Here is a 23,260-nt window from a genome sequence, read left to right as displayed (position 1 = left end):
CCGGGCCATATCTATTTCAACTCTGCTTAGGAAACTGACAAGAACAGTAGCTTCTCTTCAGTCCTATACACTCTACTTGCTGGAAACAGACTCCAGTGTTCTTTGCACTGTATATGGTGAATGGAGCACAAAAGTGACTCCTTTTACCACAAAACAACTCTTTCTCATAGGACCAGAAACTGCATGTGATACAAATCCTCTTCTGATTGGGAAACAAACACTAGCTCGCCTTACAAGAAACACACTCTGCTTTTGAGAAAAGAGCACTCTTCTCATCTACTGTGTTTCCTATAGGGCCAGAACAGTGAGCTTGCTCAGAACAAAAGAACTGTGCTTCCGACGTAGGGGCCATATCTAGTTCAACTCCACTGAGAAACTGACAAGAACAGTAGCTTCTCTTCAGTCCAATACACTGTGCTTGCTGGGAACAGATGCGAGTGCTATTTGCACTGTGTATTGCAAATGGAGCGCAATAGTGACTCTTCTTACCAGAAAACAATTCTTGCTCGTAGGACCAGAAACTGCATGTGATTCAACTCCATTTCTGGCTGGGAGACAAATACTAGCTCGCCTTACAAGAAACACACTCTGCTTTTGAGAAAAGAGCACTCTTCTACTCTCCTGTGTTTCCTATAGGGCAGGAATAGTGAGCTTGCTCAGAACAAAAGAACTGTGCTTCCTAAACACATGGGCCATATCTACTTCAACTCTGCTTAGGAAACTGACAAGAACAGTAGCTTCTCTTCAGTCCAATACACTGTACTTGCTGGGAACAGATGCGAGTGCTCTTTGCAGTGTGTATAGCGAATGGAGCACAAAAGTGACTCTTTTTACCACAAAACAACTCTTGCTCATAGGAGCAGAAACTGCATGTGATTCAAATCCTTTTCTGATTGGGAAACAAACACTAGCTCGTCTTACAAGAAACACACTCTGCTTTTGAGAAAAGAGCATTCTTCTACTCTACTGTGTTTCCTATAGGGCCAGAACAGTGAGCTTGCTCAGAACAAAAGAACTGTGCTTCCGACGTAGGGGCCATATCTAGTTCAACTCCACTGAGAAACTGACAAGAACAGTAGCTTCTCTTCAGTCCAATACACTGTGCTTGCTGGGAACCGACGAGAGTGCTATTTGCACTGTATATGGAAAAGGGAGCACAATACTCTTCTTACCAGAAAACAACTCTTGCTCGTAGGAACAGAAACTGCCTGTGTTTCAACTCGGTTTAGGACTGGGAAACAAATGCTAGCTCGCCTTACAAGAAACACACTCTGCTTTTGAGAAAAGAGCACTCTTGTAATATGCTGTGTTTCCTATAGGGCCAGAAAAGTGAGCTTGCTCAGAACAAAAGCACTGTGCTTCCGACACCCGGGCCATATATAGTTCAACTCTGCTTAGGAACCTGACAAGAACAGTAGCTTCTCTTCAGTCCCATACACTGTGCTTGCTGGAAACAGACTCCAGTGTTCTTTGCACTGTATATGGTGAATGGAGCACAAAAGTGACTTCTTTTACCACAAAACAACTCTTTCTCATAAGAACAGAAACTGCATGTGATACAAATGCTCTTCTGATTGGGAAACAAACACTAGCTCGCCTTGCAAGAAACACACTCTGCTTTTGAGAAAAGAGCACTCTTCTCATCTACTGTGTTTCCTATAGGGCCAGAACAGTGAGCTTGCTCAGAACAAAAGATCTGTGCTTCCGACGTAGGGGCCATATCTAGTTCAACTCTGCTTAGGAAACTGACAAGAACAGTAGCTTCTCTTCAGTCCAATACACTGTGCTTGCTGGGAACAGATGCGAGTGCTATTTGCACTGTGTATGGCAATGGGAGCACAATAGTGTTTCTTCTTACCAGAAAACAACTCTTGCTCATAGGACAAGAAACTTCATGTGATTCTACTCCATTTAAGACGGGGAAACAAATGCTAGCTCGCCTTACAAGAAACACACTCTGCTTTTGAGAAGAGCACTCTTCTACTCTCCTGTGTTATCTATAGGGCCAGAAGAGTGAGCTTGCTCAGAACAAAAGAACTGAGCTTCCTACACACATGGGCATATCCAGTTCAACTCTGCTTAGGAAACTGACAAGAACAGTAGCTTCCCTTCAGTCCAATACACTTTACGTGCTGGGAACAGACGCGAGTGCTATTTGCACTGTATAAGGCAAAGGGATCATAATACTCTTCTTAGCAGAAAACAACTCTTGCTCGTAGGACCAGAAACTGCATGTGTTTCAACTCCATTTAGGACTGGGAAACAAATGCTAGCATGCCTTACAAGAAACACACTCTGCTTTTCAGAAAAGAGCACTCTTCTACTCTCCTGTGTTTCCTATAGGGCCAGAACAGTGAGCTTGCTCAGAACAAAAGAACTGTGTTTCCTACACACATGGGCCATATCTACTTCAACTCTGCTTAGGAAACTGACGAGAACAGTAGCTTCTCTTCAGTCTAATACACTGTACTTGCTGGGAACACATGCAAGTGCTATTTGCACTGTGTATGGCAATGGGAGCGCAATAGTGACTCTTCTTACCAGAAAACAACTCTTGCTCCTAGGACAAGAAACTGCATGTGATTCAACTCCATTTAGGACTGGGAAACAAACACTGGCTCGCTTTACCAGAAACACACTCTGCTTTTGAGAAAAGAGCACTCTTCCACTCTCCTGTGTTTCCTATAGGGCCAGAAGAGTGAGCTTGCTCAGAACAAAAGAACTGTGCTTCCTACACACACGGGCCATATCTAGTTCAACTCTGCTTAGGAAACTGACAAGAACAGTAGCTTCTCTTCAGTCCAATACACTGTACTTGCTGGGAACAGAAGCGAGTGCTATTTGCCCTGTGTATGGCAAATGGAGCGCAATAGTGACTCTTCTTACCAGAAAACAACTCTTGCTCGTAGGACAAGAAACTGCATGTCATTCAACTCCATTTAGGACTGGGAAACAAACACTAGCTCGCCTTACAAGAAACACACTCTGCTTTTGAGAAGAGCACTCTTCTACTATCCTATGTTTCCTATAGGGCCTGAACAGTGAGCTTGCTCAGACAAAAGAACTGTGCTTCCTACACACACGGGCCATATCTAGTTCAACTCTGCTTTGGAAACTGACAAGAACAGTAGCTTCTCTTCAGTCCAATACACTGTACTTGCTGGGAACAGATGCGAGTGCTATTTGCACTGTGTATAGCGAATGGAGCACAAAAGTGACTCTTTTTACCACAAAACAACTCTTGCTCATAGGAGCAGAAACTGCATGTGATTCAAATCCTTTTCTGATTGGGAAACAAACACTAGCTCGTCTTACAAGAAACACACTCTGCTTTTGAGAAAAGAGCATTCTTCTACTCTACTGTGTTTCCTATAGGGCCAGAACAGTGAGCTTGCTCAGAACAAAAGAACTGTGCTTCCGACTTAGGGGCCATATGTAGTTCAACTCCACTTAGGAAACTGACGAGAACAGTAGCTTCTCTTCAGTCCAGTACACTGTACTTGCTGGGAACAGACACGTGTGCTATTTGCACTGTTTATGGCAATGGGAGCGCAATATTGACTCTTCTTACCAGAAAACAACTCCGGCTCGTAGGACCAGAAAGTGCATGTGATTCAACTCCATTCCTGACTGGGAAACAAATACTAGCTCGCATTACAAGAAACACACTCTGCTTTTGAGAAAAGAGCACTCTTCTAATCTACTGTGTTCCCTATAGGGCCAGAACAGTGAGCTTGCTCAGAACAAAAGAACTGTGCTTCCGATGTACGGGCCATATCTAGTTCAACTCCACTTAGGAAACTGACGAGAACAGTAGCTTCTCTTCAGTCCAATACACTGCACTTGCTGGGAACAGACGCGAGTGCTATTTGCACTGTGTATGGCAATGGGAGCACAATAGTGACTCTTCTTACCAGAAAACAACTCTTGCTCCTAGGACCAGAAACTACATGTGATTCAACTCCATTTCTGACTGTGAAACAAATAGTAGCTCGCCTTACAAGAAACACACTCTGCTTTTGAGAATATAGCACTATTCTAATCTACTGTGTTTCCTATAGGGCCAGAAGAGTGAGCTTCCTCAGAACAAAAGAACTGTGCTTCCGACACACGGGCCATATCTAGTTCAACTCTGCTTAGGAAACTGACAAGAACAGTAGCTTCTCTTCAGTCCAATACACTGTACTTGCTGGGATCAGATGCGAGTGCTCTGCACTGTGTATAGAGAATGGAGCACAAAAGTGACTCTTTTTACCACAAAACAACTCTTGCTCATGGAACCAGATACTGCATGTGATTCAAATACTTTTCTAATTGGGAAACAAACACTAGCTCGCCTTACAAGAAACACACTCTGCTTTTGAGAAAAGAGCAATCTTCTAATCTACTGTGTTTCCTATAGGGCCAGAACAGTGAGCTTGCTCAGAACAAAAGAACTGTGCTTCCGACTTAGGGGCCATATGTAGTTCAACTCCACTTAGGAAACTGACGAGAACAGTAGCTTCTCTTCAGTCCAGTACACTGTACTTGCTGGGAACAGACACGTGTGCTATTTGCACTGTTTATGGCAATGGGAGCGCAATATTGACTCTTCTTACCAGAAAACAACTCCGGCTCGTAGGACCAGAAAGTGCATGTGATTCAACTCCATTCCTGACTGGGAAACAAATACTAGCTCGCATTACAAGAAACACACTCTGCTTTTGAGAAAAGAGCACTCTTCTAATCTACTGTGTTCCCTATAGGGCCAGAACAGTGAGCTTGCTCAGAACAAAAGAACTGTGCTTCCGATGTACGGGCCATATCTAGTTCAACTCCACTTAGGAAACTGACGAGAACAGTAGCTTCTCTTCAGTCCAATACACTGCACTTGCTGGGAACAGACGCGAGTGCTATTTGCACTGTGTATGGCAATGGGAGCACAATAGTGACTCTTCTTACCAGAAAACAACTCTTGCTCCTAGGACCAGAAACTACATGTGATTCAACTCCATTTCTGACTGTGAAACAAATAGTAGCTCGCCTTACAAGAAACACACTCTGCTTTTGAGAATATAGCACTATTCTAATCTACTGTGTTTCCTATAGGGCCAGAAGAGTGAGCTTCCTCAGAACAAAAGAACTGTGCTTCCGACACACGGGCCATATCTAGTTCAACTCTGCTTAGGAAACTGACAAGAACAGTAGCTTCTCTTCAGTCCAATACACTGTACTTGCTGGGATCAGATGCGAGTGCTCTGCACTGTGTATAGAGAATGGAGCACAAAAGTGACTCTTTTTACCACAAAACAACTCTTGCTCATGGAACCAGATACTGCATGTGATTCAAATACTTTTCTAATTGGGAAACAAACACTAGCTCGCCTTACAAGAAACACACTCTGCTTTTGAGAAAAGAGCAATCTTCTAATCTACTGTGTTTCCTATAGGGCCAGAACAGTGAGCTTGCTCAGAACAAAAGAACTGTGCTTCCGACTTACGGGCCATATCTAGTTCAACTCCACAGAAAACTGACGAGAACAGTAGCTTCTCTTCAGTCCAATACACTGTACTTGCTGGGAACAGATGCGAGTGCTATTTGCACTGTGTATGGCAAATGGAGCACAATAGTGACTCTTCTTACCAGAAAACAACTCCTGCTCGTAGGACCAGAAACTGCGTGTGATTCAACTCCATTTCTGTCTGGGAAACAAATGCTAGCTTGCCTTACAAGAAACACACTCTGCTTTTGAGAAAAGAGCTCTCTTCTAATCTACTGTGTTTCCTATAGGGCCAGAACAGTGAGCTTGCTCAGAACCAAAGAACTGTACTTCCGACATACGGGCCATGTCTCGTTCAACTCCACTTAGGAAACTGACGAGAACAGTAGCTTCTCTTCAATCCAATACACTGTACTTGCTGGGAACAGACGGGAGTGCTATTTGCACTGTGTATGGAAATGGGAGCACAATAGTGACTCTTCTTACCAGAAAACAACTCCTGCTCGTAGGACCAGAAACTGCATGTGATTCAACTCCATTTAGGACTGGGAAACAAATACTAGATCGCCCTACAGGAAACACACTCTGCTTTTGAGAAGAGCACTCTTCTACTCTCCTGTGTTTCCTATAGGGCCAGAACAGTGAGCTTGCTCAGAACAAAAGAACTGTGCTTCCTACACACGGGCCATATATAGTTCAACTCTGCTTAGGAAACTGACAAGAACAGGAGCTTCTCTTCAGTCCAATACACTGTACTTGTAGGGATAAGAAACGAGTGCTCTTTGCACTGTGTATGGCAATGGAAGCGCAATAGTGACTCTTCTTAGCAGAAAACAACTCTTGCTCGTAGGACAAAAAACTGCATGTGGTTCAACTCCATTTCTGACTTGAAAACAAATACTAGCTCGCCTTACAAGAAACACACTCTGCTTTTGAGAAAAGAGCACTCTTCTAATCTACTGTGTTTCCTATAGGGCCAGAACAGTGAGCTTTCTCAGAAGAAAAACACTGTGCTTCTGACACACGGGCCATATCTAGTTCTACTCTGCTTAGGAAACTGACAAGAACAGTAGCTTCTCTTCAGTAAAAATACACTGTCCTTGCTGGGATCAGACGCAAGTGCTCTTTGCACTGTGTATGGCGAATGGAGCACAAAAGTGACTCTTTTTACCACAAAAAAACTCTTGCTCATAGGACCAGAAACTGCATGTGATTCAACTCCGTTTAGGACTTTGAAACAAATGCTAGCTTGCCTTACAAGAAACACACTCTGCTTTTGAGAAAAGAGCACTCTTCTACTATACTGTGTTTCCTATAAGGCCAGAACAGTGAGCTTGCTCAGAACAAAAGAACTGTGCTTCCGACGTAGGGGCCATATCTAGTTCAACTCCACTGAGAAACTGACAAGAACAGTAGCTTCTCTTCAGTCCAATACACTGTGCTTGCTGGGAACCGACGAGAGTGCTATTTGCACTGTATATGGAAAAGGGAGCACAATACTCTTCTTACCAGAAAACAACTCTTGCTCGTAGGAACAGAAACTGCCTGTGTTTCAACTCGGTTTAGGACTGGGAAACAAATGCTAGCTCGCCTTACAAGAAACACACTCTGCTTTTGAGAAAAGAGCACTCTTCTAATATACTGTGTTTCCTATAGGTCCAGAACACTGAGCTTGCTCAGAACAAAAGCACTGTGCTTCCGACACCCGGGCCATATCTATTTCAACTCTGCTTAGGAAACTGACAAGAACAGTAGCTTCTCTTCAGTCCTATACACTCTACTTGCTGGAAACAGACTCCAGTGTTCTTTGCACTGTATATGGTGAATGGAGCACAAAAGTGACTCCTTTTACCACAAAACAACTCTTTCTCATAGGACCAGAAACTGCATGTGATACAAATCCTCTTCTGATTGGGAAACAAACACTAGCTCGCCTTACAAGAAACACACTCTGCTTTTGAGAAAAGAGCACTCTTCTCATCTACTGTGTTTCCTATAGGGCCAGAACAGTGAGCTTGCTCAGAACAAAAGAACTGTGCTTCCGACGTAGGGGCCATATCTAGTTCAACTCCACTGAGAAACTGACAAGAACAGTAGCTTCTCTTCAGTCCAATACACTGTGCTTGCTGGGAACAGATGCGAGTGCTATTTGCACTGTGTATTGCAAATGGAGCGCAATAGTGACTCTTCTTACCAGAAAACAATTCTTGCTCGTAGGACCAGAAACTGCATGTGATTCAACTCCATTTCTGGCTGGGAGACAAATACTAGCTCGCCTTACAAGAAACACACTCTGCTTTTGAGAAAAGAGCACTCTTCTACTCTCCTGTGTTTCCTATAGGGCAGGAATAGTGAGCTTGCTCAGAACAAAAGAACTGTGCTTCCTAAACACATGGGCCATATCTACTTCAACTCTGCTTAGGAAACTGACAAGAACAGTAGCTTCTCTTCAGTCCAATACACTGTACTTGCTGGGAACAGATGCGAGTGCTCTTTGCAGTGTGTATAGCGAATGGAGCACAAAAGTGACTCTTTTTACCACAAAACAACTCTTGCTCATAGGAGCAGAAACTGCATGTGATTCAAATCCTTTTCTGATTGGGAAACAAACACTAGCTCGTCTTACAAGAAACACACTCTGCTTTTGAGAAAAGAGCATTCTTCTACTCTACTGTGTTTCCTATAGGGCCAGAACAGTGAGCTTGCTCAGAACAAAAGAACTGTGCTTCCGACGTAGGGGCCATATCTAGTTCAACTCCACTGAGAAACTGACAAGAACAGTAGCTTCTCTTCAGTCCAATACACTGTGCTTGCTGGGAACCGACGAGAGTGCTATTTGCACTGTATATGGAAAAGGGAGCACAATACTCTTCTTACCAGAAAACAACTCTTGCTCGTAGGAACAGAAACTGCCTGTGTTTCAACTCGGTTTAGGACTGGGAAACAAATGCTAGCTCGCCTTACAAGAAACACACTCTGCTTTTGAGAAAAGAGCACTCTTGTAATATGCTGTGTTTCCTATAGGGCCAGAAAAGTGAGCTTGCTCAGAACAAAAGCACTGTGCTTCCGACACCCGGGCCATATATAGTTCAACTCTGCTTAGGAACCTGACAAGAACAGTAGCTTCTCTTCAGTCCCATACACTGTGCTTGCTGGAAACAGACTCCAGTGTTCTTTGCACTGTATATGGTGAATGGAGCACAAAAGTGACTTCTTTTACCACAAAACAACTCTTTCTCATAAGAACAGAAACTGCATGTGATACAAATGCTCTTCTGATTGGGAAACAAACACTAGCTCGCCTTGCAAGAAACACACTCTGCTTTTGAGAAAAGAGCACTCTTCTCATCTACTGTGTTTCCTATAGGGCCAGAACAGTGAGCTTGCTCAGAACAAAAGATCTGTGCTTCCGACGTAGGGGCCATATCTAGTTCAACTCTGCTTAGGAAACTGACAAGAACAGTAGCTTCTCTTCAGTCCAATACACTGTGCTTGCTGGGAACAGATGCGAGTGCTATTTGCACTGTGTATGGCAATGGGAGCACAATAGTGTTTCTTCTTACCAGAAAACAACTCTTGCTCATAGGACAAGAAACTTCATGTGATTCTACTCCATTTAAGACGGGGAAACAAATGCTAGCTCGCCTTACAAGAAACACACTCTGCTTTTGAGAAGAGCACTCTTCTACTCTCCTGTGTTATCTATAGGGCCAGAAGAGTGAGCTTGCTCAGAACAAAAGAACTGAGCTTCCTACACACATGGGCATATCCAGTTCAACTCTGCTTAGGAAACTGACAAGAACAGTAGCTTCCCTTCAGTCCAATACACTTTACGTGCTGGGAACAGACGCGAGTGCTATTTGCACTGTATAAGGCAAAGGGATCATAATACTCTTCTTAGCAGAAAACAACTCTTGCTCGTAGGACCAGAAACTGCATGTGTTTCAACTCCATTTAGGACTGGGAAACAAATGCTAGCATGCCTTACAAGAAACACACTCTGCTTTTCAGAAAAGAGCACTCTTCTACTCTCCTGTGTTTCCTATAGGGCCAGAACAGTGAGCTTGCTCAGAACAAAAGAACTGTGTTTCCTACACACATGGGCCATATCTACTTCAACTCTGCTTAGGAAACTGACGAGAACAGTAGCTTCTCTTCAGTCTAATACACTGTACTTGCTGGGAACACATGCAAGTGCTATTTGCACTGTGTATGGCAATGGGAGCGCAATAGTGACTCTTCTTACCAGAAAACAACTCTTGCTCCTAGGACAAGAAACTGCATGTGATTCAACTCCATTTAGGACTGGGAAACAAACACTGGCTCGCTTTACCAGAAACACACTCTGCTTTTGAGAAAAGAGCACTCTTCCACTCTCCTGTGTTTCCTATAGGGCCAGAAGAGTGAGCTTGCTCAGAACAAAAGAACTGTGCTTCCTACACACACGGGCCATATCTAGTTCAACTCTGCTTAGGAAACTGACAAGAACAGTAGCTTCTCTTCAGTCCAATACACTGTACTTGCTGGGAACAGAAGCGAGTGCTATTTGCCCTGTGTATGGCAAATGGAGCGCAATAGTGACTCTTCTTACCAGAAAACAACTCTTGCTCGTAGGACAAGAAACTGCATGTCATTCAACTCCATTTAGGACTGGGAAACAAACACTAGCTCGCCTTACAAGAAACACACTCTGCTTTTGAGAAGAGCACTCTTCTACTATCCTATGTTTCCTATAGGGCCTGAACAGTGAGCTTGCTCAGACAAAAGAACTGTGCTTCCTACACACACGGGCCATATCTAGTTCAACTCTGCTTTGGAAACTGACAAGAACAGTAGCTTCTCTTCAGTCCAATACACTGTACTTGCTGGGAACAGATGCGAGTGCTATTTGCACTGTGTATAGCGAATGGAGCACAAAAGTGACTCTTTTTACCACAAAACAACTCTTGCTCATAGGAGCAGAAACTGCATGTGATTCAAATCCTTTTCTGATTGGGAAACAAACACTAGCTCGTCTTACAAGAAACACACTCTGCTTTTGAGAAAAGAGCATTCTTCTACTCTACTGTGTTTCCTATAGGGCCAGAACAGTGAGCTTGCTCAGAACAAAAGAACTGTGCTTCCGACTTAGGGGCCATATGTAGTTCAACTCCACTTAGGAAACTGACGAGAACAGTAGCTTCTCGTCAGTCCAGTACACTGTACTTGCTGGGAACAGACACGTGTGCTATTTGCACTGTTTATGGCAATGGGAGCGCAATATTGACTCTTCTTACCAGAAAACAACTCCGGCTCGTAGGACCAGAAAGTGCATGTGATTCAACTCCATTCCTGACTGGGAAACAAATACTAGCTCGCATTACAAGAAACACACTCTGCTTTTGAGAAAAGAGCACTCTTCTAATCTACTGTGTTCCCTATAGGGCCAGAACAGTGAGCTTGCTCAGAACAAAAGAACTGTGCTTCCGATGTACGGGCCATATCTAGTTCAACTCCACTTAGGAAACTGACGAGAACAGTAGCGTCTCTTCAGTCCAATACACTGTATTTGCTGGGAACAGACGCGAGTGCTATTTGCACTGTGTATGGCAATGGGAGCACAATAGTGACTCTTCTTACCAGAAAACAACTCTTGCTCGTAGGACAAGAAACTGCATGTGATTCAACTCCATTTAGGACTGGGAAACAAATACTAGCTCGCCTTACAAGAAACACACTCTGCTTTTGAGAAAAGAGCACTCTTCTAATCTACTGTGTTTCCTATACGGCCAGAACAGTGAGCTTTCTCAGAACAAAAGAACTGTGCTTCCGACTTACGGGCCATATGTAGTTCAACTCCACTCAGGAAACTTACTAGAACAGTAGCTTCTCTTCAGTCCAATACACTGTACTTGCTGGGAACAGACGCGAGTGCTATTTGCACTGTTTATGGCAGTGGGAGCGCAATATTGACTCTTCTTACCAGAAAACAACTCTTGCTCGTAGGACCAGAAACTGCATGTGATTCAACTCCATTTCTGACTGGGAAACAAATACTAGCTCGCCTTACAAGAAACACACTCTGCTTTTGAGAAAAGAGCACTCTTCTAATCTACTGTGTTTCCTATAGGGCCAGAACAGTGATCTGGCTCAGAACAAAAGAACTGTGCTTCCGAATTACGGTCCATATCTAGTTCAACTCCACTTAGGAAACTGACGAGAACAGTAGGTTCTCTTCAGTCCAATACACTGTACTTGCTGGGAACAGACGCTAGTGCTCTTTGCACTGTGTATCGCAATGGGAGCGCACTAGTGACTCTTCTTAGCAGAAAACAACTCTTGCTCGTAGGACCAGAAACTGCATGTGATTCAACTCCGTTTATGACTGGGAAACAAATGCTAGCTTGCCTTACAAGAAACACACTCTGCTTTTGAGAAAAGAGCCCTCTTCTACTATACTGTGTTTCCTATAGTGCCAGAACAGTGAGCTTGCTCAGAACAAAAGAACTGTGCTTTCTACACACACAGGCCATATCTAGTTCAACTCTGCTTAGGAACCTAACAAGAACAGTAGCTTCTCTTCAGTCCAATACACTTTATGTGCTGGGAACAGACGCGAGTGATATTTGCACTGTATATGGCAATGGGATCATAATACTCTTCTTAGCAGAAAACAACTCTTGCTCGTAGGACCAGAAACTGCATGTGTTTCAACTCCATTTAGGACTGGGAAACAAATGCTAGCTTGCCTTACAAGAAACACACTCTGCTTTTCAGAAAAGAGCACTCTTCTACTCTCCTGTGTTTCCTATAGGGCCAGAACAGTGAGCTTGCTCAGAACAAAAGAACTGTGTTTCCTACACACATGGGCCATATCTACTTCAACTCTGCTTAGGAAACTGACGAGAACAGTAGCTTCTCTTCAGTCTAATACACTGTACTTACTGGGAACACATGCAAGTGCTATTTGCACTGTGTATGGCAATGGGAGCGCAATAGTGACTCTTCTTACCAGAAAACAACTCTTGCTCCTAGGACAAGAAACTGCATGTGATTCAACTCCATTTAGGACTGGGAAACAAACACTGGCTCGCCTTACAAGAAACACACTCTGCTTTTGAGAAAAGAGCACTCTTCCACTCTCCTGTGTTTCCTATAGGGCCAGAACAGTGAGCTTGCTCAGAACAAAAGAACTGTGCTTCCTACACACACGGGCCATATCTAGTTCAACTCTGCTTAGGAAACTGACAAGAACAGTAGCTTCTCTTCAGTCCAATACACTGTACTTGCTGGGAACAGAAGCGAGTGCTATTTGCCCTGTGTATGGCAAATGGAGCGCAATAGTGACTCTTCTTACCAGAAAACAACTCTTGCTCGTAGGACAAGAAACTGCATGTCATTCAACTCCATTTAGGACTGGGAAACAAACACTAGCTCGCCTTACAAGAAACACACTCTGCTTTTGAGAAGAGCACTCTTCTACTATCCTATGTTTCCTATAGGGCCTGAACAGTGAGCTTGCTCAGACAAAAGAACTGTGCTTCCTACACACACGGGCCATATCTAGTTCAACTCTGCTTTGGAAACTGACAAGAACAGTAGCTTCTCTTCAGTCCAATACACTGTACTTGCTGGGAACAGATGCGAGTGCTATTTGCACTGTGTATAGCGAATGGAGCACAAAAGTGACTCTTTTTACCACAAAACAACTCTTGCTCATAGGAGCAGAAACTGCATGTGATTCAAATCCTTTTCTGATTGGGAAACAAACACTAGCTCGTCTTACAAGAAACACACTCTGCTTTTGAGAAAAGAGCATTCTTCTACTCTACTGTGTTTCCTATAGGGCCAGAACAGTGAGCTTGCTCAGAACAAAAGAACTGTGCTTCCGACTTAGGGGCCATATGTAGTTCAACTCCACTTAGGAAACTGACGAGAACAGTAGCTTCTCTTCAGTCCATTACACTGTACTTGCTGGGAACAGACACGTGTGCTATTTGCACTGTTTATGGCAATGGGAGCGCAATATTGACTCTTCTTACCAGAAAACAACTCCGGCTCGTAGGACCAGAAAGTGCATGTGATTCAACTCCATTCCTGACTGGGAAACAAATACTAGCTCGCCTTACAAGAAACACACTCTGCTTTTGAGAAAATAGCACTCTTCTAATCTACTGTGTTCCCTATAGGGCAGAACAGTGAGCTTGCTCAGAACAAAAGAACTGTGCTTCCGATGTACGGGCCATATCTACTTCAACTCCACTTAGGAAACTGACAAGAACAGTAGCATCTCTTCAGTCCAATACACTGTACTTGCTGGGAACAGACGCGAGTGCTATTTGCACTGTGTATGGCAATGGGAGCACAATAGTGACTCTTCTTACCAGAAAACAACTCTTGCTCGTAGGACAAGAAACTGCATGTGATTCAACTCCATTTAGGACTGGGAAACAAACACTAGCTCGCCTTACAAGAAACACACTCTGCTTTTGAGAAAAGAGCACTCTTCTACTATACTGTGTTTCCTATAGGGCCAGAACAGTGAGCTTTCTCAGAACAAAAGAACTGTGCTTCCTACACACACGGGCCATATCTAGTTCAACTCTGCTTAGGAAACTGACAAGAACAGTAGCTTCTTTTCAGTCCAATACACTGTACTTGCTGGGAACAGAAGCGAGTGTTATTTGCACTGTGTATGGCAATGGGAGCGCAATAGTGACTCTTCCTAGCAGAAAACAACTCTTGCTCATAGGACCAGAAAATGCATGTGACTCAACTCCGTTTATGACTGGGAAACAAATGCTAGCTTGCCTTACAAGAAACACACTCTGCTTTTGAGAAAAGAGCACTCTTCTACTATACTGTGTTTCCTATAGGGCCAGAACAGTGAGCTTTCTCAGAACAAAAGAACTGTTCTTCCTACACACACGGGCCATATCTAGTTCAACTCTGCTTAGGAAACTGACGAGAACAGAAGCTTCTCTTCAGTCCAATACACTGTACTTGCTGGGAACAGACGCGAGTGCTATTTGCACTGTGTATGGCAATGGGAGCGCAATAGTGACTCTTCTTACGGTAAAACAACTCTTGCTCATAGGACAAGAAAGTGCATGTGATTCATCTCCATTTAGGACTGGGAAACAAACACTAGCTCGCCTTACAAGAAACACACTCTGCTTTTGAGAAGAGCACTCTTCTACTCTCCTGTGTTTCCTATAGGGCCAGAACAGTGAGCTTGCTCAGAAAAAAAAGAACTGTGCTTCCTACACACAGGGGCCATATCTAGTTCAACTCTACTTAGGAAACTGACAAGAACAGTAGCTTCCCTTCAATCCAATACACTGTACTTTCGGGGAACAGACGCGAGTGCTATTTGCACTGTGTATGGCAATGGGAGCGCAATAGTGACTCTTCTTACCAGAAAACAACTCTTGCTTGCAGGACAAGAAACTGCATGTGATTCAACTCCATTTAGGACTGGGAAACAAATGCTAGCTTGCCTTACAAGAAACACACTCTGCTTTTCAGAAAAGAGCACTCTTCTACTCTCCTGTGTTTCCTATAGGGCCAGAACAGTGAGCTTGCTCAGAACAAAAGAACTGTGTTTCCTACACACATGGGCCATATCTACTTCAACTCTGCTTAGGAAACTGACGAGAACAGTAGCTTCTCTTCAGTCTAATACACTGTACTTGCTGGGAACACATGCAAGTGCTATTTGCACTGTGTATGGCAATGGGAGCGCAATAGTGACTCTTCTTACCAGAAAACAACTCTTGCTCCTAGGACAAGAAACTGCATGTGATTCAACTCCATTAAGACTGGGAAACAAACACTGGCTCGCCTTACAAGAAACACACTCTGCTTTTGAGAAAAGAGCACTCTTCCACTCTCCTGTGTTTTCTATAGGGCCAGAACAGTGAGCTTGCTCAGAACAAAAGAACTGTGCTTCCTACACACACGGGCCATATCTAGTTCAACTCTGCTTAGGAAACTGACAAGAACAGTAGCTTCTTTTCAGTCCAATACACTGTACTTGCTGGGAACAGAAGCGAGTGTTATTTGCACTGTGTATGGCAATGGGAGCGCAATAGTGACTCTTCCTAGCAGAAAACAACTCTTGCTCATAGGACCAGAAAATGCATGTGACTCAACTCCGTTTATGACTGGGAAACAAATGCTAGCTTGCCTTACAAGAAACACACTCTGCTTTTGAGAAAAGAGCACTCTTCTACTATACTGTGTTTCCTATAGGGCCAGAACAGTGAGCTTTCTCAGAACAAAAGAACTGTTCTTCCTACACACACGGGCCATATCTAGTTCAACTCTGCTTAGGAAACTGACGAGAACAGAAGCTTCTCTTCAGTCCAATACACTGTACTTGCTGGGAACAGACGCGAGTGCTATTTGCACTGTGTATGGCAATGGGAGCGCAATAGTGACTCTTCTTACGGTAAAACAACTCTTGCTCATAGGACAAGAAAGTGCATGTGATTCATCTCCATTTAGGACTGGGAAACAAACACTAGCTCGCCTTACAAGAAACACACTCTGCTTTTGAGAAGAGCACTCTTCTACTCTCCTGTGTTTCCTATAGGGCCAGAACAGTGAGCTTGCTCAGAAAAAAAAGAACTGTGCTTCCTACACACAGGGGCCATATCTAGTTCAACTCTACTTAGGAAACTGACAAGAACAGTAGCTTCCCTTCAATCCAATACACTGTACTTTCGGGGAACAGACGCGAGTGCTATTTGCACTGTGTATGGCAATGGGAGCGCAATAGTGACTCTTCTTACCAGAAAACAACTCTTGCTTGCAGGACAAGAAACTGCATGTGATTCAACTCCATTTAGGACTGGGAAACAAATGCTAGCTTGCCTTACAAGAAACACACTCTGCTTTTCAGAAAAGAGCACTCTTCTACTCTCCTGTGTTTCCTATAGGGCCAGAACAGTGAGCTTGCTCAGAACAAAAGAACTGTGTTTCCTACACACATGGGCCATATCTACTTCAACTCTGCTTAGGAAACTGACGAGAACAGTAGCTTCTCTTCAGTCTAATACACTGTACTTGCTGGGAACACATGCAAGTGCTATTTGCACTGTGTATGGCAATGGGAGCGCAATAGTGACTCTTCTTACCAGAAAACAACTCTTGCTCCTAGGACAAGAAACTGCATGTGATTCAACTCCATTAAGACTGGGAAACAAACACTGGCTCGCCTTACAAGAAACACACTCTGCTTTTGAGAAAAGAGCACTCTTCCACTCTCCTGTGTTTCCTATAGGGCCAGAACAGTGAGCTTGCTCAGAACAAAAGAACTGTGCTTCCTACACACACGGGCCATATCTAGTTCAACTCGGCTTAGGAAACTGACAAGAACAGTAGCTTCTCTTCAGTCCAATACACTGTACTTGCTGGGAACAGAAGCGAGTGCTATTTGCCCTGTGTATGGCAAATGGAGCGCAATAGTGACTCTTCTTACCAGAAAACAACTCTTGCTCGTAGGACAAGAAACTGCATGTCATTCAACTCCATTTAGGACTGGGAAACAAACACTAGCTCGCCTTACAAGAAACACACTCTGCTTTTGAGAAGAGCACTCTTCTACTATCCTATGTTTCCTATAGGGCCTGAACAGTGAGCTTGCTCAGACAAAAGAACTGTGCTTCCTACACACACGGGCCATATCTAGTTCAACTCTGCTTTGGAAACTGACAAGAACAGTAGCTTCTCTTCAGTCCAATACACTGTACTTGCTGGGAACAGATGCGAGTGCTATTTGCACTGTGTATAGCGAATGGAGCACAAAAGTGACTCTTTTTACCACAAAACAACTCTTGCTCATAGGAGCAGAAACTGCATGTGATTCAAATCCTTTTCTGATTGGGAAACAAACACTAGCTCGTCTTACAAGAAACACACTCTGCTTTTGAGAAAAGAGCATTCTTCTACTCTACTGTGTTTCCTATAGGGCCAGAACAGTGAGCTTGCTCAGAACAAAAGAACTGTGCTTCCGACTTAGGGGCCATATGTAGTTCAACTCCACTTAGGAAACTGACGAGAACAGTAGCTTCTCTTCAGTCCATTACACTGTACTTGCTGGGAACAGACACGTGTGCTATTTGCACTGTTTATGGCAATGGGAGCGCAATATTGACTCTTCTTACCAGAAAACAACTCCGGCTCGTAGGACCAGAAAGTGCATGTGATTCAACTCCATTCCTGACTGGGAAACAAATACTAGCTCGCCTTACAAGAAACACACTCTGCTTTTGAGAAAAGAGCACTCTTCTAATCTACTGTGTTCCCTATAGGGCAGAACAGTGAGCTTGCTCAGAACAAAAGAACTGTGCTTCCGATGTACGGGCCATATCTACTTCAACTCCACTTAGGAAACTGACAAGAACAGTAGCATCTCTTCAGTCCAATACACTGTACTTGCTGGGAACAGACGCGAGTGCTATTTGCACTGTGTATGGCAATGGGAGCACAATAGTGACTCTTCTTACCAGAAAACAACTCTTGCTCGTAGGACAAGAAACTGCATGTTATTCAACTCCATTTAGGACTGGGAAACAAACACTAGCTCGCCTTACAAGAAACACACTCTGCTTTTGAGAAAAGAGCACTCTTCTACTATACTGTGTTTCCTATAGGGCCAGAACAGTGAGCTTTCTCAGAACAAAAGAACTGTGCTTCCTACACACACGGGCCATATCTAGTTCAACTCTGCTTAGGAAACTGACAAGAACAGTAGCTTCTCTTCAGTCCAATACACTGTACTTGCTGGGAACAGAAGCGAGTGTTATTTGCACTGTGTATGGCAATGGGAGCGCAATAGTGACTCTTCCTAGCAGAAAACAACTCTTGCTCATAGGACCAGAAAATGCATGTGACTCAACTCCGTTTATGACTGGGAAACAAATGCTAGCTTGCCTTACAAGAAACACACTCTGCTTTTGAGAAAAGAGCACTCTTCTACTATACTGTGTTTCCTATAGGGCCAGAACAGTGAGCTTTCTCAGAACAAAAGAACTGTTCTTCCTACACACACGGGCCATATCTAGTTCAACTCTGCTTAGGAAACTGACGAGAACAGAAGCTTCTCTTCAGTCCAATACACTGTACTTGCTGGGAACAGACGCGAGTGCTATTTGCACTGTGTATGGCAATGGGAGCGCAATAGTGACTCTTCTTACGGTAAAACAACTCTTGCTCATAGGACAAGAAAGTGCATGTGATTCATCTCCATTTAGGACTGGGAAACAAACACTAGCTCGCCTTACAAGAAACACACTCTGCTTTTGAGAAGAGCACTCTTCTACTCTCCTGTGTTTCCTATAGGGCCAGAACAGTGAGCTTGCTCAGAAAAAAAGAACTGTGCTTTGCTGTGGGATGGTCTGTATGTCAAGTGTGTTGCTGATTGGTCAGTAAATAAATCACTGATTGGCCATTGGCTAGGCAGGAAGTATAGGCGGGACAAGGAAAAGAATTCTGGGAAGTGGAAGGCGGAGAGAGGGGGACACTGCCAGCCGCCATCAGGACAAGGAAGATGTAAAGTACCGGTAAGCCACAAGCCATGTGGCAAAGTAAAGATTAATAGAAATGGGCTAAATATAAGAGTAAGAGCTAGACAATGACAGGCCTGAGCTAATGGCCAAGCAGTTTAAATAATATAAGAGTTTGTGTGTTTATTTTGTAAGTGGGCTCTGGAACTGGCGGGACTTGGTGGCGGGAGCTGGAGAGAAATTCTCCAGCAACAAATGGCGCCCAACGTGGGGCAAGAGTTTCCACCTAAAAACTGAGAAAAAAGATTCTAAAACGGAGCTAAAAACAGTTCCTAATTGTCTCTCTCAAATAAGCGGCAGCTGCCGGTTTGAGCTACTGGCGGGTTCCTAGCGTGCGCTCTCGACCTGCAGTATGGTAGGAATGAGGCCTCTGCAAGTAACACATTAAGCTATGTGGTGGATTTAGCCTTTGCTAGTACAAAACAAAAAAAGAGGTTTCTGGGCTACACGCTACTTTGGTAAAAGTGTAGACCCACTATTTCTGAGAGTCATGGCTCCCAGAGCTGGCGGAAAGCGGACCGCCGCCATGTTGGGAAGCTGAAGTGGGCGGAGCCAGCAGCCACTGCACCGTTTCAGGCTTAGAAGGCCTGCAGTTTAAAAGGAATAGGCTCAAGCTAATATAAAAAAATAAGCCACGTAAAGATGACTACCACACAGAGAATCTGGATTATGTTCTCTTTGATATTCGTAACTGCAGAAAAACATTTGATTGTAAAAGCTGTTGAGTTATGCCAAAATGTATATTTTAAAGGTACCTTGACTTCAAAATTTGGATATAAGGATATGTTGCTTTGGAAAAGAGTCTCTGCTCTTGTTTCCACAGAAAGCCAGAGACTATGGATTTGTTCCAGATTAAGATACATCAGGTTTGACCAGCCAAGACCCCCTGAAAGGTCTGCAATGACACCATGGCCCAGATGATTCAACATCCAGAATGGTTTCAAGGCAACTGGCTCAGACGATACAGCCTCATGGACTACTCCATGATCCTAAAATTTTCTTCGTGTCCCCATAAGATACAGCGCCCCCCTCCAGCAGGAAGTAGTAAGAGAAGCTACGCCCAAATTCCCAAATATACCAAGCTGGCTTTAGAGATGGAATTGGCTCACTCCCCCTCTAAACCCAGACATATTGCTCAAAAAAAAAATGATTAAGAGATTCTTATGTCCCAAATCAGAAGAGCCCTCTGGTGTGGGACAGACAAAAACCAATATTTTTATTTAAAGCAGGTTGATTATAAATACAATCTCTTTCTAAAGAAAAAAAGGGGATAGTTTAGATATGATAGGATGAAAGGGTAGATTAATGAACCTACTTTTAAAGAGTAACAACTTGTTTAAAATGTTTTACATCGCTATAGATTTTAGTTTATTGATACAAATTTAAACTTAATTTTGTTATACTGTATATATATTTCTATTCTTGTTTGAGGTATTATGTTTATGTAACTCATTTAAAATTGTAATGGATAATTAAAAATAGATTAATAGTTAGTCATCTATGATAATATTTGTAGCCATGTTAGTTAAGTCTTCTAGGTATACATAGATATATTTCAGATAGATAGGTAGTCTTCAAACACTTCAAAGACCTACAGAATATGGCATTTAAAATGTTTTAAAAGTTTAGACTTTTTGGACAGTGAGACATGTCTGCTCCTGACAGCACCGATTTACTTCAGAGAGGAGGATGGGCATCGAAGACACTCCATACGGAGTTTATCTTCACCTTGACAAAAATAGCCATTTGGGCAAGAAACTGTTCTTGCCTGGACTGCCTGATCAACTGGACATGCAGGACCCATACAAAGGTGACCACTGAACTTTGCTTGACAAAATGGTTCTTCAGGTTCCTGCTTTGCAGAGAAAACTGCCAGACATTCTACAGGACACAGAGAAAAATGAATAAGAGACTCTAGGCCTATGGGCTTAAGACAGATGCCCCAACCTTACAAGAGAACTTTGAATGACTGTCCAGGCTGCCAGCTGTCTCTGTCTACCCTACAAGACTCCTAAAAGTTGCTTATATCCTTCTCCATTTCTCAGGTAATAGTATATCCTTCTGAGGTCTTTGATGTGGTTAAAGACTAGATACTTACAATTTTCCTTAGTTATAATAAAAGATAAGTTAGATATAAAACCTTAAACTTACAAATATAAGATAGATAGGATCTCTTCTTTAATATTGTAACTGTAATTCTTGCTTGATAATTGTTTTGTTATATGTAATTTTACTATGTTAAAGTTAAAACCTTCCTTTTTAAGAAAAGAAAAGGGGAAGTGCTGTGGGATGGTCTGTATGTCAAGTGTGTTGCTGATTGGTCAGTAAATAAATCACTGATTGGCCATTGGCTAGGCAGGAAGTATAGGCGGGACAAGGAAAAGAATTCTGGGAAGTGGAAGGCGGAGAGAGGGGGACACTGCCAGCCGCCATCAGGACAAGGAAGATGTAAAGTACCGGTAAGCCACAAGCCATGTGGCAAAGTAAAGATTAATAGAAATGGGCTAAATATAAGAGTAAGAGCTAGACAATGACAGGCCTGAGCTAATGGCCAAGCAGTTTAAATAATATAAGAGTTTGTGTGTTTATTTTGTAAGTGGGCTCTGGAACTGGCGGGACTTGGTGGCGGGAGCTGGAGAGAAATTCTCCAGCAACAGTGCTTCCTACACACAGGGGCCATATCTAGTTCAACTCTACTTAGGAAACTGACAAGAACAGTAGCTTCCCTTCAATCCAATACACTGTACTTTCTGGGAACAGACGCGAGTGCTATTTGCACTGTGTATGGCAATGGGAGCGCAATAGTGACTCTTCTTACCAGAAAACAACTCTTGCTTGCAGGACAAGAAACTGCATGTGATTCAACTCCATTTAGGACTGGGAAACAAATGCTAGCTCGCCTTACAAGAAACACACTCTGCTTTTGAGAAAAGAGCACTCTTCTAATCTACTGTGTTTCCTATAGGGCCAGAACAGTGAGCTTGCTCAGGACAAAAGAGCTGTGCTTCCTACACACACAGGGCATATCTAGTTCAACACTGCTTAGGAAACTGACATGAACAGTAGCTTCTCTTCAGTCCAATACACTGTACTTGCTGGGAACAGATGCGAGTGCTATTTGCACTGTGTATGGCAAATGGAACACAATAGTGACTCTTCTTACCAGAAAACAATTCTTGCTCGTAGGACCAGAAACTGCATGTGATTCAACTCCATTTCTGACTGGGAAACAAATACTAGCTCGCCTTACAATAAACACACTCTGCTTTTCAGAAAAGAGCACTCTTCTACTCTCCTGTGTTTCCTATAAGGCCAGAACAGTGAGCTTGCTCAGAACAAAAGAACTGTGTTTCCTACACACACGGGCCATATCTACTTCAACTCTGCTTAGGAAACTGACGAGAACAGTAGCTTCTCTTCAGTCTAATACACTGTACTTGCTGGGAACAGAAGCGAGTGCTATTTGCACTGTGTATGGCAATGGGAGCGCAATAGTGACTCTTCTTACCAGAAAACAACTCTTGCTCGTAGGACAAGAAACTGCATATGATTCAACTCCATTTCTGACTGGGAAACAAATACTAGCTCGCCTTACAAGAAACACACTCTGCTTTTGAGAAAAGAGCATTCTTCTACTCTACTGTGTTTCCTATAGGGCCAGAACAGTGAGCTTGCTCAGAACAAAAGAACTGTGCTTCCGACTTAGGGGCCATATGTAGTTCAACTCCACTTAGGAAACTGACGAGAACAGTAGCTTCTCTTCAGTCCAATACACTGTACTTGCTGGGAACAGACACGTGTGCTATTTGCACTGTTTATGGCAATGGGAGCACAATATTGACTCTTGTTACCAGAAAACAACTCCGGCTCGTAGGACCAGAAACTGCATGTGATTCAACTCCATTCCTGACTGGGAAACAAACACTAGCTCGCCTTACAAGAAACACACTCTGCTTTTGAGAAAAGAGCACTCTTCTAATCTACTGTGTTTCCTATAGAGCCAGAACAGTGTGCTTGCTCAGAACAAAAGAACTGTGCTTTCGATGTACGGTCCATATCTAGTTCAACTCCACTTAGGAAACTGACAAGACAGTAGCGTCTCTTCAGTCCAATACACTGTACTTGCTGGGAACAGACGCGAGTGCTATTTGCACTGTGTATGGCAATGGGAGCACAATAGTGACTCTTCTTACCAGAAAACAACTCTTGCTCGTAGGACAAGAAACTGCA

The sequence above is a fragment of the Peromyscus eremicus genome, unplaced genomic scaffold (assembly GCF_949786415.1).
Source record: "Peromyscus eremicus unplaced genomic scaffold, PerEre_H2_v1 PerEre#2#unplaced_171, whole genome shotgun sequence".
Lineage (NCBI taxonomy): Eukaryota > Metazoa > Chordata > Mammalia > Rodentia > Cricetidae > Peromyscus > Peromyscus eremicus.
Note: the sequence above shows the minus strand (reverse complement) of the source record.